The sequence below is a fragment of the Vidua chalybeata genome, chromosome 3 (genome assembly GCF_026979565.1).
Source record: "Vidua chalybeata isolate OUT-0048 chromosome 3, bVidCha1 merged haplotype, whole genome shotgun sequence".
Lineage (NCBI taxonomy): Eukaryota > Metazoa > Chordata > Aves > Passeriformes > Viduidae > Vidua > Vidua chalybeata.
Genome location: NC_071532.1, coordinates 87,863,088 through 87,878,354, shown reverse-complemented (window position 1 = coordinate 87,878,354; position 15,267 = coordinate 87,863,088). Strand labels below are relative to the sequence as shown.

Below are 15,267 nucleotides of genomic sequence, written 5' to 3'. Positions count from 1 at the left end.
GAATGTTAAATGATAGCTCTATCATATACCATCCATGCTTAGCTGATATATAAACATTCTGCTGTTTCATTCAGAATGGACTTCCTTGTGATTCTCTTTACACAAAAAGCCCTCAGTACAATTAGTCAGTGTTACCTGCAATAAATAAAGCAGCAGAGACCAAACAACTTGACCAACATATGCACGAACAAAGTGTTGGACCAGCACATCACTGCTCTCCACATGGTAACAGCAGGGTTTAATGATGGATTCCACAGCTGTAACTGAAGTCTGTATAAACAGCATCATCACACCAATGAGAAAACTAATCATGGAATACTTTTTGTCTTTTTGCAATCTGACAATTTACAACACTACGCATTAAGACAAAAAACATAAAACAGTCATAATTAGAAGAAAAACCACAAAAAAAACCCAAAAAACCTGCTGCAGTTCTAACACAGGTTGATGTATCAATTCCCAACTTTAAATGATTGTCAAAAGACTACAATACTTATCACTAATTGATATCTCTACTAATTACGTAAAATATGTTAAACCAGATTGTTTTGCCTGGGTTACAGATTAATGTCATCCCTGCGGGATTCATATCCTCTTAATCAGACAGAAAGCAAGTAGTTGTAGCTCTTTTGGCACTAAGTAATTACTCAAAACTGCAGCTGGCTGAACAACAGGTTGATTGAAAGAAACAAGATTATGACATCAACAAAATCTGGTTTTTGTTATTAAAAATATTTTATCTCTGGAAAGAAAAAAAAATGGAGAGCTCATCTCTTCATACTGATTAACTGGGACAACTAGCTTCTACATTAAATAATCAAAATATTAATGGACTGACTCATCTGAAATGCACATTTGGTATCCTTCCACCACGGGAATGAATAATTGCCCAAGATTCCCTGTGATCCCCACTCACCTTCAGCCTTTCAACCACCTTTATCTTACAGACTAAGTTTTACCGCTGAGCTGTCACAACTTAGGGACAAATAGCACCTTTTAGGTTCTTTTTCATGACTGACTGCAGCTATTCAAATTCATTAACTTAAGCACATACAGAGCCTCAGCAGAGTAAAGCCTATGTATCAAACTCTTCGACCAATCAGACCATAGAAATATTTAAGTACATTAATTGAATTTTCTCAAAATGCATTCCATAATGAAGAAATACCTGTTAAATATTTTGGAAAGTAAGTAAACCTCCCAACAGTCTAACAGGACTACTGGCCTGAGAATGCAGCTGATTTCTTTGTGTAAGTTCAGGTGAATTGGGAAGATGACAGACTCAGTATCTGTGTACATTACATGGTGCCATTCATGTTATACTACTTCTAGCTTCAGTAACTGATTTGAGGCCAAATATTCTTGTCATAAAGATAAATGTGTTGGAAATACTGTTTGTTACAGTACAAGACAGCAGCAATGTGAGTAATATCAAGATGATTCCAGTTTGACTATTCAGGAAGCAATTTTTTTCCCTAGAAAAATCTACAGTTACTATACTTTAATTCAACTATTAATTCTTAAGGGTCGATCAACAAGCTACCAGTATTTCTTGCAAATCTGTAACACTTATGAAGTAGAAGACAGATATGCAATTTCTCTAATCTTGTGACAAGCTCAGGTCCTTCCCATTCTATCCCATAAAACTGAAAAATAACATCTTTCTTTTAATCTATCTTTACAATGATAAACATTCACAGGGCAATTTGTTGCAAATAGGGTGCATTTTGTTTGAAAATCAAATTGGCTCTGAGGCATTTCCTCTTGGCACTGGTAGGGTTTATGAGATTTAAATAATATAAAGCAGTCTTGTGCAACATATTGAAGTAAAATCTGAGCACTGTCTCAGTGTATCGCTGATATTAAGAAGTCTAATGAAAAAACATGGTATATTTAAAATTTGTTGGAGAGACTGGGACAACCTGCAGGGTACACCCAGCCCAAAGACAAGGAACATGCATTTTTGGAAAGCTGAGTAAAAAGCACTAGTATCTGTTCTAATGAGGACACTAAATCCTAAAGAAGCTACAAAGTTTCCTTGTAATTTTGAATTCTACAAGGTCAAAGACTGTAAACCTATACTTTTCTAGTAGAACCTGCTGTAGACAAATCTCTTGACCAGTTTTAAGTGGACCCAGCTGCACCTACACTTCCCAGAGAAATTTAGAAAGTACAACTGTCTCACCAAATCCTCATGACTCAACAGGAGGGACCACGACCTGATTATACAAACCATTGTAACAGATCATAGAGTTCTTATTTAGACACTGCATTGACAATGTTTAGATACTGTATTAGCAATAAATCTAAACACAATCATCCACACAATCGCTGTGATCTGCTTGCCATACACTGCTGAGCACCTTCTCTCACCTATTCTGCCACATTAAAACTGGTGCAGAGAGAGCAGGGTAATCCCTTCAGGCATACCAAGCACAACAGTTTGGCCATTCCTTCTGGAAGGAAATACATGTATTCAAACAAACTAAAATTGACATCTCAGAGAACTTTTACAAGACAGCAACTGCAAATCCACACAGAAAGGGAGGGATTGGGCCTAACAAACTGGTAGTGGAAAAGTAAAATAGCACTGTAAGGGAATGCAAGGGATCAGTAAAAGATGGAAAAGGAAAGGATGTAATATGTAAAGTACTTGCAGCATGTCTGACTGCTGCCCAAAAGTAAGTGCCAGGGACTTCACAAAGGAAAAGCCCAAGTTAGAAATTAAGCAAAACATGACTGTAACAGTCAACAGTCAATTCAAGGACTAAGGAAGTTAGAAGAAAAAAATAGAAGCTACAATAGTACAATCAGAACCTTTAAAATTCAGTCTCATTGGAAGATTGGGAAAGAGACATTTGGAATGACCCTGAAGACATGGAAAGAATCAGAACAGGAGGAATAGAAACTAGTCAGACCTATAAGCAAAACAAAGACCACAAAAATTATGGGTGATGGTGTAAATCAAACACATTGGAAATCCATCTCATATACACCTAGGAAACTTGCAGAACTACAAGAAAAAGAGAGCAGAAATTAGGGGGACACCATGGCAGAATACACCTGCTGAGTAAGCCTGAGAGGGGGATAGAATCCTACTGTCCCCAGAGGACTCCTCTGGTCCAAGAGTATTTCTACCTGAACTAGAGGGTAAAAAATCAATAATGTATTTAGAGTTGCATACCAGGAAGGAGGAACAGACCCATGAGACTGAGGGAAGCTTCATACTATAGTGGCAAAAGGCCCAAATGAAATTACAGGAACTGTTACTAAAGCAGCTTCCCTGCAACTAATGGACCAACACGGCCCAGAGAACTTTCCACAGCCCTGATGAGAAACCTGGGATATCTCAGCTATTCACAAGAAGGCCTCATCTGTCTTCAAATGAAGGAGGAACAAATGGAGCAAACTCTTGCTTATAATCTTGCTCAGGCTGCCTCTAGCTGTCACCTGGGGAGACTCAGGACACAGCCTGTACATACAGCTTAGGGAAGGGGGGGAACACGTGTTCTTATCTAGAAATGCCAAAGCTGTCCAGGCTGTAAGACTGGCAACACCAGCCCTTCCCCAGATGGATCCAGGCCACCTACTACAATACCTGTGTTCAATGAAGAACATTCAATGAAGAGCAAAATCATTTGTGGAGAGAAGGATAAGCTCTAGGTATTCCTGAGACTTAATGAACAACAAAGTAAGAACTTTTGGCACCTGGTAGATTCAGCACAAAAGGCCCCACCAGAGGTGCAACTGCCCAGCCCTCAGGGTCACCATTCACCACTGCAAAAGGAACTGTCCAAGGCAAAAAACCCAAGACAGTGACTGGAAGAGGTTCCCCATGCAACATAAATTAAAAAGGGAATAGAATTCAGCACAGAGAAAAAACAGCCATGTTATCTACTTACTTCTGAGGTCCCAAAGACAGAGCCCTCCTCTCCTCATTGACCCAGGAGCTAAGACAGCTCTCATGTCAGGTTAACACCTTAAGCCTGACCCATAACTGGAGAAATGTAACAACAGTAGACATAGGGAATAATCCCATTTAATTATCACACTGTTAAAACTATGAGCCAGTTACCAGGGAAAAGCAGCCCATACCAGCAGACCTTCCAAACACAGGCTGGGCACCCATGATACTAACATAGCAATGAGGATGCAGGGCCTGGGAGGTCCTGGATTCTTCAGGATCAGTGCTGCACATTGGCTCTAGGTGGGGTCATCCCACCCACTGCCCTGACAGCATCACTCAAACCTCCCAGCAACCCTGTAAGGCAGCTGGTCATTGCTGTAGGGACAGCCACTGTGCCCTGCCAACACAGTGTTTATACCAGCCTGTTACTCTGATGGTTTAAAAAACAACAACTCTTCTGTTAACCTAAGATATCACTTTAAGCTTTAGGATCCCCTTAGCTCCTAAGCTGCCAGCCCTGGGAATTTTAAGACATGCCAGCCTGGATAGAGTCAAATGAGTATTTCTTAATAGGAACTGCAGACATGGCTATCTTAATTTATTTGAAGATATTTATCCTGGGAATTTTATCTTTTCCACTGTTTTCTTTCCAGCTAGTTTCTCACTTAATACTTACTGGTTATCAGGCATGTCAATATCAAACAGGAACTCAAGTCACATCTGCTACTTGTTATAGAAGAGCAATCCACACTCTCGTGTATTCACATACAATATTAGCAGTGTTTTGAAACAAAGCTGCACATGTTATTCATTATTCAAATCAAACATCATCCACAACTATTTTAATACTGATTTAATCACAGAGATTTTAAAGTATATTTTACATGAAATAAAGCTTAAAAATCATGGTAACTCCAATTAGGAGTCTCAGATGTAAGATAAAATTTAAAAGTAAATTGCACTATATAAATATTTTATTTAAGGGCAGACTAGTGCAATTCTGAAATAAAAAATACCATCAACATTCCACTCTTGCTCAGAGTTCATAGAATTTGGTTACAAAGACTTCACTGGACTGGAATAACTACAAGTTATTTGACTGATTCCATTGATCCTCTTTGTATTCCTATATTTTTTATTGCAACTTTGAGAAAATTACACTATAGTACCCACTCTGCCCTTCCTTCAGTTGCTCAATCTTAAACCTCTACCACAATCTGAGATACCAAAGGACATCACACCTGTCCTGAAGCTGCCAGTGCAGCAGCATACAAATCTACAGATTTCTATGTCTTCCAATCCTTTCACGGATGTCTTAGACCTGAGTGAAATTCAGCTTCAGATTAAGCTACTTAAATTTTGATGTCTACTGAAAATGAAAGGATTTGATTCAGTTACCAAAATTGCTACTACCCGAAATGTTGGACTGCCCATCTAGTCCCCAGCTACCACTCTGGAAGGGGACAAGTCTCCCACAGGCCCTGTGTCATACCCATACCTGATTCGATGATGTCTCTGATTCCATGGGACATCGAAAATGGAACTGGATTATGCTCAGATAATTGAACCAATCCCACCTTAGATATCTTACCAACAGAGATAACAAAGCCAGGAAAATAGCCCAGCCTACTGAAGTGGACATTCAGCTAAATTTCTCCCCATTCCACAGATGACATTAACTATACCTCCATCAGCTATAATGCAAGCATAGAGCTCATTGTGCATGGAAACCTAAGTGCCTTAGTAAAGAACTCAACTGCCCTACACACAGCAAGAGTGTCAATCCAAACAAATCACTGTGCAAGGCAGAATGTGAATGTGCCATCCTTACTTTGCAGATTGTCCCAGCATCTGAAAGTGTTGTGTCAGGAAGGTATCAACGTGCCTTGAGACATATAAAATTCAATGGTTTGCCCGTTCAAATCTGAGAGAACAATGATAAAGGAATACAGCTACCCCAGCTAGAGACAGGCAGAGCCTGGACAGTCCATACTGTGTAGGTGGACACGGCCTGGCAATTAATTCAGCAGGAAATGGCCATTTTAAATGTACTAAAATAGAGGAGTTTAAGAAAATTGCATCTAGTGGCATGGTTCACTGTTTTATAAAAATACTGGTCTGTTCGTTACCTCTGAGTTGTCAATTATTAAAAACATTTTAATAATTAGAGTTTCTTCCCCATTTGTTTTAATCATTTACTGATTCATAAAATATCTTTTTTTTTTGGTGATATGTATCTATTTGAGAAGGAAGATGTCTTTCTGGTGTTATTATTTCAGCCTGATTTCTACTCAGAGTTTCAAAATTATCTCATCTAGAAAGTCCTCATAATCAAGCTGTAGCTTTTGATTAGTAGCATTTACTTTGGGATATTAATATCCACAGACAAATTCCCACTCAGTTTCCTAACATTTCAATTAATCTCCAAATATATTCCAGGGAAGCTCTTCTAAGCATGCTTTTGTAAAGCAGCAGTGTACCCCTGAGAGCATGATGATTTCAGTTCATTTTTCATTCTCAAAAAAACATTCAGGAGCTACATCTTTGTATATGAGATAACTTTGGACAGCACCTCAGCTCCAATCCTTAGATGGGAACCATTAAATTCAGAAATTCCTTATCTCCTTCTGGGACTAGAAACTTTAGCTATATTCAGCATTAAGATGAACTCTTCCCTGTTAAGTCTATTTCCTTCCAGCACTCTGAATTATGTTTCATATGCCAAGAGAAAGCAGTTTTAATGAACTCTTCAAAGTCTTTGTAATAGAAGAGGCAAAAACACACATTTTCCTGTTCAGCTTACTGAGAAAAGAAACTAACTATGCACTACAAAGAAACACCACACCATTTTCTTCTAACAAAAAACATTCCTCCAGCAGTAGAGTGTTCCCCAGGCCAACTTAACGCCTCAGAATAGCTGCATTACCATTCCTTGGTCTCCTAGACACTCAAAATTCATGAAATTTTAATAGGATAGTGGTAGCACAGAACTTGAGTTATCTTCCTGCACCGCTTTTACTGTTCTAGAAACAGAAAAGCCAACCATTCCAGACACAAGCAACAGATACAGGGGACAGTCAGACTTCACGCCTATTGGGAAATATCCCAGCCAGCAAACTATCACACAGAACATTTAGACAGGTGAGAAATATCTCTTCATGTATTTTTAAATCATCAACCATGATACAATGTACTGTATTTTTTTTGTAGTCGATTACTTTAACTTAAAATTTATTATCACAGGTCTGTTTTAACAGACTCAAAGACAGATTGGCCAATCTATGCAAGACTTACAAAATATGCTTGCCCTTAATTTTAATCAATATTTAATTTTAGCAACAAATTGCAAGTGAAATATAATTTTCTGCTCATCCCTTCCCCAAGAAACTGGCAAGTTCATAGTGGCTACAGGAAAGAAACCCAAATATATTTACTGTTCAAAATTAAACTTCTCAAAAATCACTTTTCTCATAGCAATAAAAAGTTACTTGTTAACTAAAGAATCAACGCTCATTGGTAAAATTTATTTTAACTTTTTTTTTGTCCTCTCAGAGAAACAGAGATTGTCCAGAGCTTTTACAGCAGCCTGTTCAAATTATTTGACCATTTTTAGGACCTGATGTTCTGTGTTTCAGGTACTAGTATAAAGAAGATTTTATTCAAAGCTTCAGCTCTCAGTCTATTCAGGGTACCCCAGCAATTCACTTCAAATCAGAAAATCTCCTTGGAGTATGACTTTGTATGCAAAGTGACTACAGCAATTGTTAAGTACACAGAGGAGGATGTATGGACACCATGTCCATCTGTAGCCATGACAAAACTACCTGAGCAGCTGCTGAGCTCTCACAGCACTTTTCTGGATTCCCCACACACAGCACAGCTATCTGAGAAGCACATACCTCCCACTAAACATCCTGGGACTGGTTTGGATACAATTGCCAGTCAGTATTCTAGGCAGTTCAGGCAGACATAAATTAAGTACTCATGCCATGTTTAGTCTCCCAGACACTACACAAATCTGGACATAAATAATATTACCAAGCCACAGACAGTATACAGCATTATACAATTACATCTGTAGAAATACAACCACAGAAAGGGTGTATTTTTCCATTTTTGTTGTTTAAAACTATTTAAAAAACATCTGTAGCAAGCCTTATCGTGTAAACAAAAGTGGTAATCTTTATAATTTTTTTCCAGAAATCTGGCTTTGGGATGACTTTTAAGTGTCACTTTACGTACTATAAGATACCGAACATTGCATTCCATTTGACTCCTTATAAATCACCTGATCAAACCAAAAATGGATAGAAGGTATGTTTAGAACTGAACAGTAACCTACTTTCAACACATAAGTGACCATAGCTCATTGCAATCATAAAAAATATGTATGGACAACTCTGTGGCCATCAGCAGCATCATGTTTTAGGAAGATTAGCAGAAGTTTCTGAAAAGCAAAGCTTTCCTATCACCATTACCCATTACTCATTAAAAACATGCAGAACAAGGCACAGATGCATCCTGCCTAAGGAAATTATAACCTAAAATATTGCAAAAGTAAAACTACACTTGAGTGTGTGCATATAAAGGAAGAAGGGAGAAAATTAGGAAACTAGGAGAGAGATCGTACGTGCTTTGCTTTTTAAACCACTCTTTTGAATTGCAGAAGTTCTGAATCATTTATTAAATAACAAAGAATAATGCAGGTTCTAAGGGGGGAGCAGCAAACATGGCAGCTTAGGGAAATAGGGTGGAAAGAATCACCTGAAATGCACTTAAGAGCAAAACAGAAAACTGTCATGACTGTAGTATGAAAGTTGTCTTGTTAGGAGTGGAGAAGGAAACTCTGTGATGAGTATTAGGAATGTAGTATCACGATGCAAACCTGTAGAAACCTGGCAGCAGAAGAAAAGAAATGAAAAGGGATTGGACATTATCAACATCTTGATATACACCAACTAACTAAATATAATAGGGTCAACAAACTTCCTCTGGCCCCAAGACCAGCTGTCACATACAACTCACATCTGTTTGCCTAAACTAACCACAGCAAATGTCAAGTTTTTGCTCAACTCTGAACCATGCCCAGGCTCTCTCTGGGAGAATTCCAGCTTGATTGCCCCAAAATCACATCACAAAATATCCCTCAAACTTAACAATGTGAGCAAATGTGCCAGTCCTTGTGCTTTGATACTATCCCATTTCATTTAACACTATGGATACAGTTTTTGTGTATTAAAGGAAGAAAGGATAGAGGATTACAGAAAACATATATATTTTGATTTCCTCACCACTTTTCTACATCCTACACAGGCTCCCTAGCAGAGTGCCAGTCCAGTTCTCTTTCAGGTGATAAGGTTTCAGATCCTTCCATTCAAGCCTCATGCCTCTGCCAGTACAACAGGCAAACCTGATCCAGTGCACAATGGTGGCCATAAAGTGTTGTGTTCAGTCTGTTCCACAAAATCACAACAGTACACTCAAACTATGTGAATTCAGACCGGCATTGGACTTTGTGTTAATATTTATGTACAAGAAAATAATGCAATATCAATGTGGGATTTCCGAATTACAAAATTATCATTTCACAACCCACAATGACAATGCAAATATGGATATACAGAGTAAGTTTTTAGATTTGTTCCAGCACCTGACCGTTCCCAGTGAAATGACCGACTGAACCCCATGCTTCTCAGAAATGACAACACACTGAAAGAACAGCAGTTTGGAAGACACTACTCAACCTTCTAAAGAGATGCAGTCTGAATTTCCATTGATCATCAACTTGCTTAGTCATTTCCAGCTGAGAAAAGGAACGGTATCATTTTTCCAATCTGCAAGCACTTCTTCTACCAATCTTATAATCTTATATAAAAATATATAAAGCACTCTGCAATGGACAGTGTCAGCTTGATTTATTTTTTGCTAAGTATGCAGTACTTACAGATATAGAAAGTCAAACCTTGTTTTTTTATTAAATGCCCTATAGAGTTAATTACTTCCACAGGCTGACTATAATACATAATTGTTTTATTTTATGGGTTTTTAATGCACTCCTTAATTTTACAACTGTTTGTTTTACTATGTTTTGGAAAGAGTAAAAAGATACAACCATTATAATTTTCTAGAATACCTCAGTAAAGGCTGTCTTCAACCACTGCAATAACCTCCCAGGGACATGGTAAATCTCCATCACTGGGAATTTTCAGTACATGTTTGGTCGCAGTGCTAGGTAATCTCATAAAGGATCTCTTTCCCACAAGAAGTCAAACCAGATAATCTTTCAAGATGTCTTCCAAATTGGGCTGCTCTCTGACTCTCTAACACCCCTTTAAAATAAAGTTGCTTTTTCATAAATCGTTGCAAGTCAGTCACAATGTAGTTAACTGCATTTTGTCCCCTCCTGGTCTTTAAAGTGAAAGGACTTAATGCACCAATTGCTTCCCATAAAATCAACATATTTTAACTTCTCATTCTTGCCAAGTAAAATATTCTGACAACATTATAATAATTTTCTGTTAGCAGTTAGTCAAATGAACAGAGTTGTTGCTGTAGTACTTCATCCTGCCCTAAATACCACATTAAAGGATAGGCTCCTGTCCAAAAAAGCCTTACTCATTAAGTTAGTTACCCAAACCTAGGTATATCTTACTGCGTCACACTTATAATCTGGAGCTTCATACAGACCTGGACAGGACTACCTAATCAGAAATTACACATATAAGAAAATTCTGCCCTCATGCAGCTTCCTTTTCATCACCATCAACAGCATTAACTCTGGTAATACTGCAATTTCAGAAGCAAACTACTTTTCTAGTTGTTTTCATCATAATCCATTTTTAAACCATACCTAAGTTATGCTACTTCCTCTGTCACTATTCATTTTCTTTGCAGCATACTATGAAGAATCTTATCAAAGGCCTTGTGAAAATCCTAGAACATTATGTCTGACAGGTAACCTTTATGTATTTTGCCTACTTTTTTTTCAAAGAACTCTGACAGACTAAAAAAGAACACTCTTCCTTAGAGAAATTCTGATACTTTTCCTGCATCACACTACACAAACATACTACTCAATCTTTAATGATAACCTTCACCTTACCCAAAATTCTCAAGAAAACTCCTAGACTGTAACTCACTATGTCCTGCCTTCTCCAATAAGGACAATATCACAGTACTGACACTACAGTCTTCTTTAACAATTACTGGTTGGAAATACAATCTGCTCTACCAATTTTCCATTTTCATAACTGGTTTGATTCAGAGTATTTAAAATGTGCATAATGCTCTTAATATATATAACATTTCATAGACACAGGTAAAGTCTGAGCTGTGAAATTTATAACCTACTAATAAGGCTATTTAGAGAAACATTATCCAGATCTAATTAATTTCTGCTTTATTTCAAATTGGTATTTCTACAGAGAGAAAGAGTATTTGATTCAGTCAGATGTTTTATGAAATAATAATCTTGACTCTCAGTTTAGAGAAACACAAAGTGAAAGCGAAACAAGTAATATATAACTAGAAAGCTGTATTATACAGGTATGCATATGTGTGTAACTAGATAGAGTGTGTGCATATCTATATAGTTATACCATCAGGACAAGCTTCCATAAAATAAAAGACTGATAATTACTTTCTGAAAGATTAGGGAATTAATTAAAACAAAAAGGAAAGCATATATACTAATACTCAATCTTGAACTACTGTGTTGCAAATGAGATTGTTCACATCAAAATACATTCTCAAAGCTCTTTGTTTGCTACATGTGCAATTCAAATCTCAGGTTCAAAACTGGGATTGATTCCTTCTCAGAAAACATGAACCTCAGACCTTTCACAAGTGGTTGATGAGCTAAGGGACACGTTGTACTTAGAGGTAGCATTCCACCATTTTTTTGGTTGGTTGGTTGCTTTTTTGCCTCACTGGCATCTCTCTAGCCTATTGACACAAAAGGAAGTGGCTTGAAGCAGAGGCAAAATGCCTCTGCAGGTCCTGGCAGATTAGGAAATAGTGGCCTTCTCTGGCAGTCATTCTTGGAAACGCTAGCTGGGGGAAAATCAGCTGAAGCAGCACAGAAGAGAAACGAGACAGCAGTTTTACCTCCAAGCAAACTAATGTACATGTGACTCCTGGGGAAGAACTGCTTAAGGAGGAAAGAGCTACAGTATCTGCATAGTAATGCCAAGATGCCATTGCTCTCTGGAAGCAGACTCGGTATGTTTTGCTGGTGACTGACTGCTGAACTACACCAGCCCAGTTTATACCATCTGCTGTGCTAACTTTATACAGAACGGATTTGCTGTGGGGTTTTTGGGAGATGTTTGGCTAACTATTGTGTCTCCATTTTTTATGTTTCTTTGTATCTCCACACTATTTCCAGAAAAAAACCTGGGGAAAAATTAAAATAAAAAACAAAATAATTGGCTTAAGAAACATTAAGTGTAGGAAAACCAGCAATAGTTGACCATGTGGAGAACACACACAGACAGACACCAACTGTGTTCAAGCAGAACAGAACTGAATGTCTGCGTGAGTTGGTAAAGTTCTGGCAATAGAGTTAGGAATAAGAAGAGAAACCTTCTCTGGCACTGAAAAGCAGGTGGAAAAGGCAAAAGTATTATCTGTTTGACTGATTAGGGTTATTTTCGTAAGACTGATTTTCATGAGCCATCTTTACTCTCAAAATTTTAAAACAAATGTGTTTGTAGAATACAGTAGTTGTATTTGGGTAGAAAAGTAATTTAAAATTAATACTTCATCTATGTTTGACCAATATTCTAGTTTTTCTTCTCCTTTATACTGGAATTTGGTGTTTTAAAATACATGAATGATGATACCTCAGAAGAATGTAACTACCAAAACCAACTAATTCACAGGTGTATTTTCGTCCTTACAAAGTAAATTTACATTGACTAGCAATGTGTTTCAGAAATGGAGCTATTCACTGCTTTTTGCCATAAACCAAGTCACACTTTTCGATTAAGCTGGAATTAAAGGAAACACTATTAAGTACATTTCTGACTAGCACAAAGGGACATTAAAGATGATAACAGATAACATCAAGAAACCCAGAGCTAATGAATTCCTCTTTTCTTGCAGCCTAAAAAAAAAAAGATGATTAATACAGCAAGGTAGTCTTAAAACATGAAAGATCTTGGAATAGTTTTGGGTTAAATACTACTTAGATCAATCATTTTTTAGTTCTCAGACTAGTTAAACATAATAAAACTAATACTAATTTTATAGAGGTATGACATGGCACAAAGCTCAAGCAAACAAATCCTGACTAGAACTGTACTTGCTTCACATAATGGAGGTCACCTGCATGGCATGGTCCAGAAACTGTGTATCAGTTGGGATTCTGGTTAGGATAAACATCCTTCTTCAGCTGTCAGGAGGGCCTCTGCAACAGGGCCAAAGAGATTCCAACTGCTTTGTGGCAGCTAGCAACAAAGCAAGAGGAAAGATGAGAACAGGAAGGCAAAGAGACAGAGGCAGAAGTCTTTGGGGAAGAAAAAGGATGAGGAGACATCACTGTAAGTGACTTGGAAAACTGGCTGAGATAATGTTAATACTGCCAGTAAATATATTTGAAAAACCAAGATTTTTGAAAATTTCAAAAGACTGAAAAGGCTAAAATACTATCAAGGTTCAACAGAAGAAAACAAAATTATAAATTATTAGTAGAAATTAATAAAGTATCTCTAAACATTAGAAAGATACCAAATAATTGCTAACTCAGACTTACTACAAATCATGGGATATCTGCTTTTGCAACCAACAAATTTCTAAAGACTCCTGAAAATACTTCATCTTTTTAAACCACGTATCATCTAGATGAATAATGTTCATTTCTACTGAACATAAATATTCTTTTTGCACCAGTGCTCTAGAAGGGTTATGGTATGTCATGATTTCAATGGGATGTCTGGGAAGACATGGGCAAAATATATTCCTTCTATTAAAACTGCAGATAATTTTTTCAATTGGTAAAACCCAAGGAGCAGTTAAACAAAACTGAGCTTAGAACAATGCATCAAAAATGAGATAAATCCTATAAGAAGAGCTAGGAGTTCATTTTGTTTAACTGTATAAGAGTTCTATCAATAATATACCCATATTTTAGGATGAAACCGCATGCACATCCAGAATTTTTAGGCAGCCCATAAAGCTTCAGTATTACATTTAAATTTGAAAGAAGACTGTACAAAAGGAAAATAAAATTTAAAATTCATACTTTCAAATTCTTTTTTTTCTTAATTACTCTTAATTTAATCTTAGAATTGCAATTTTCCACTGTTTTGGTGGACTTAGAGATTATTTATTGGGAATTTTTCAAGCTGAAGATCAAACAGAGCTTTACTAGAACAGTTTTTAAAACATAAAACTGACATTTGATGTATTCAAAATGCAATTATCTTTTAGACTACCAAGAATCTACCAGCTTAATAAAAGCTCAGGTTAAGGAACCCATATTTAAAGTGTCATTGAGATAACTGCATTTGACTTTTTTTGCTGGCTGTAAGAACTTTCAGTAGCCATTTGATTATGTGATCTAAATGTATAAGTAATAAGCAAAACACGAGTTAGCAAGTGGCAATTTAAACACCTCCTGCAGCCCATCATGCCTTAAGAGACATAGTACGTTTTTAAAATAAAACTCTAGAGATGAAATGCTGGCCTGCTTCCTGCAAGAAAGAACTCCAGGGTAAAGAAGTCCAGACACTGTCAGGGAAAAAATAAAAAGAAACTGAATATGTAAGAGTCATATGCCAAACAGGAACAGGCACACAGCTGCCAAATACAATCATCACTAGAGATTAATGCAACTCCAACCTGCATTAGTTTTAATAAAAAACTATTTTTCAAGCTGCTGCACTAGGTTAGCACTTAGCATTGCTGAACCTGGAGAGAGAGTTGCAGTGTCAAATGAACAGAATTGAACAACACTGATGTCATTCTAAGCAGAAAATTATATGCTCACTTCTGCAGCACGGTTTGTTATCTGAGCAGGAAAAACCAGACACAGCCACTCAGTGTTTGGGTTCTTGGTAAAGCTTACACCATTCTCTTTCTGCATCCATCCACCTATATTAGTATGAGAGTCCTAAAAGGCCTGTGTTAGAGGCAGTAATGCTTTATTTGGTCTGTAGACTTGCAGTAGTCCTCAAGTTAGGAACACCCCCTTAGAGTGCACACAGTAGTGCACAGGTCTCTTGGAATTTAATCCCCAAGATGCTGCCCCAGAACTGCATCACAGTTTCTGTCATCTCATTCCACTCACTTTGCTTTTGTGATGCTTACAAAGTCCCAAACTCAGCTGCCCAACATTTCTGCACACTCTTGTTAAAAAG

General features: G+C 37.3%; 1 protein-coding gene across 13 annotated transcripts in view; it reads right to left on the bottom strand.

Moving 5' to 3' along the window:
* The window catches only part of KHDRBS2 (KH RNA binding domain containing, signal transduction associated 2), a 359,384-nt gene that overhangs the window by 330,229 nt on the left and 13,888 nt on the right, over window positions 1-15,267 (bottom strand). The gene's annotated exons all lie outside the window — the stretch shown is intronic.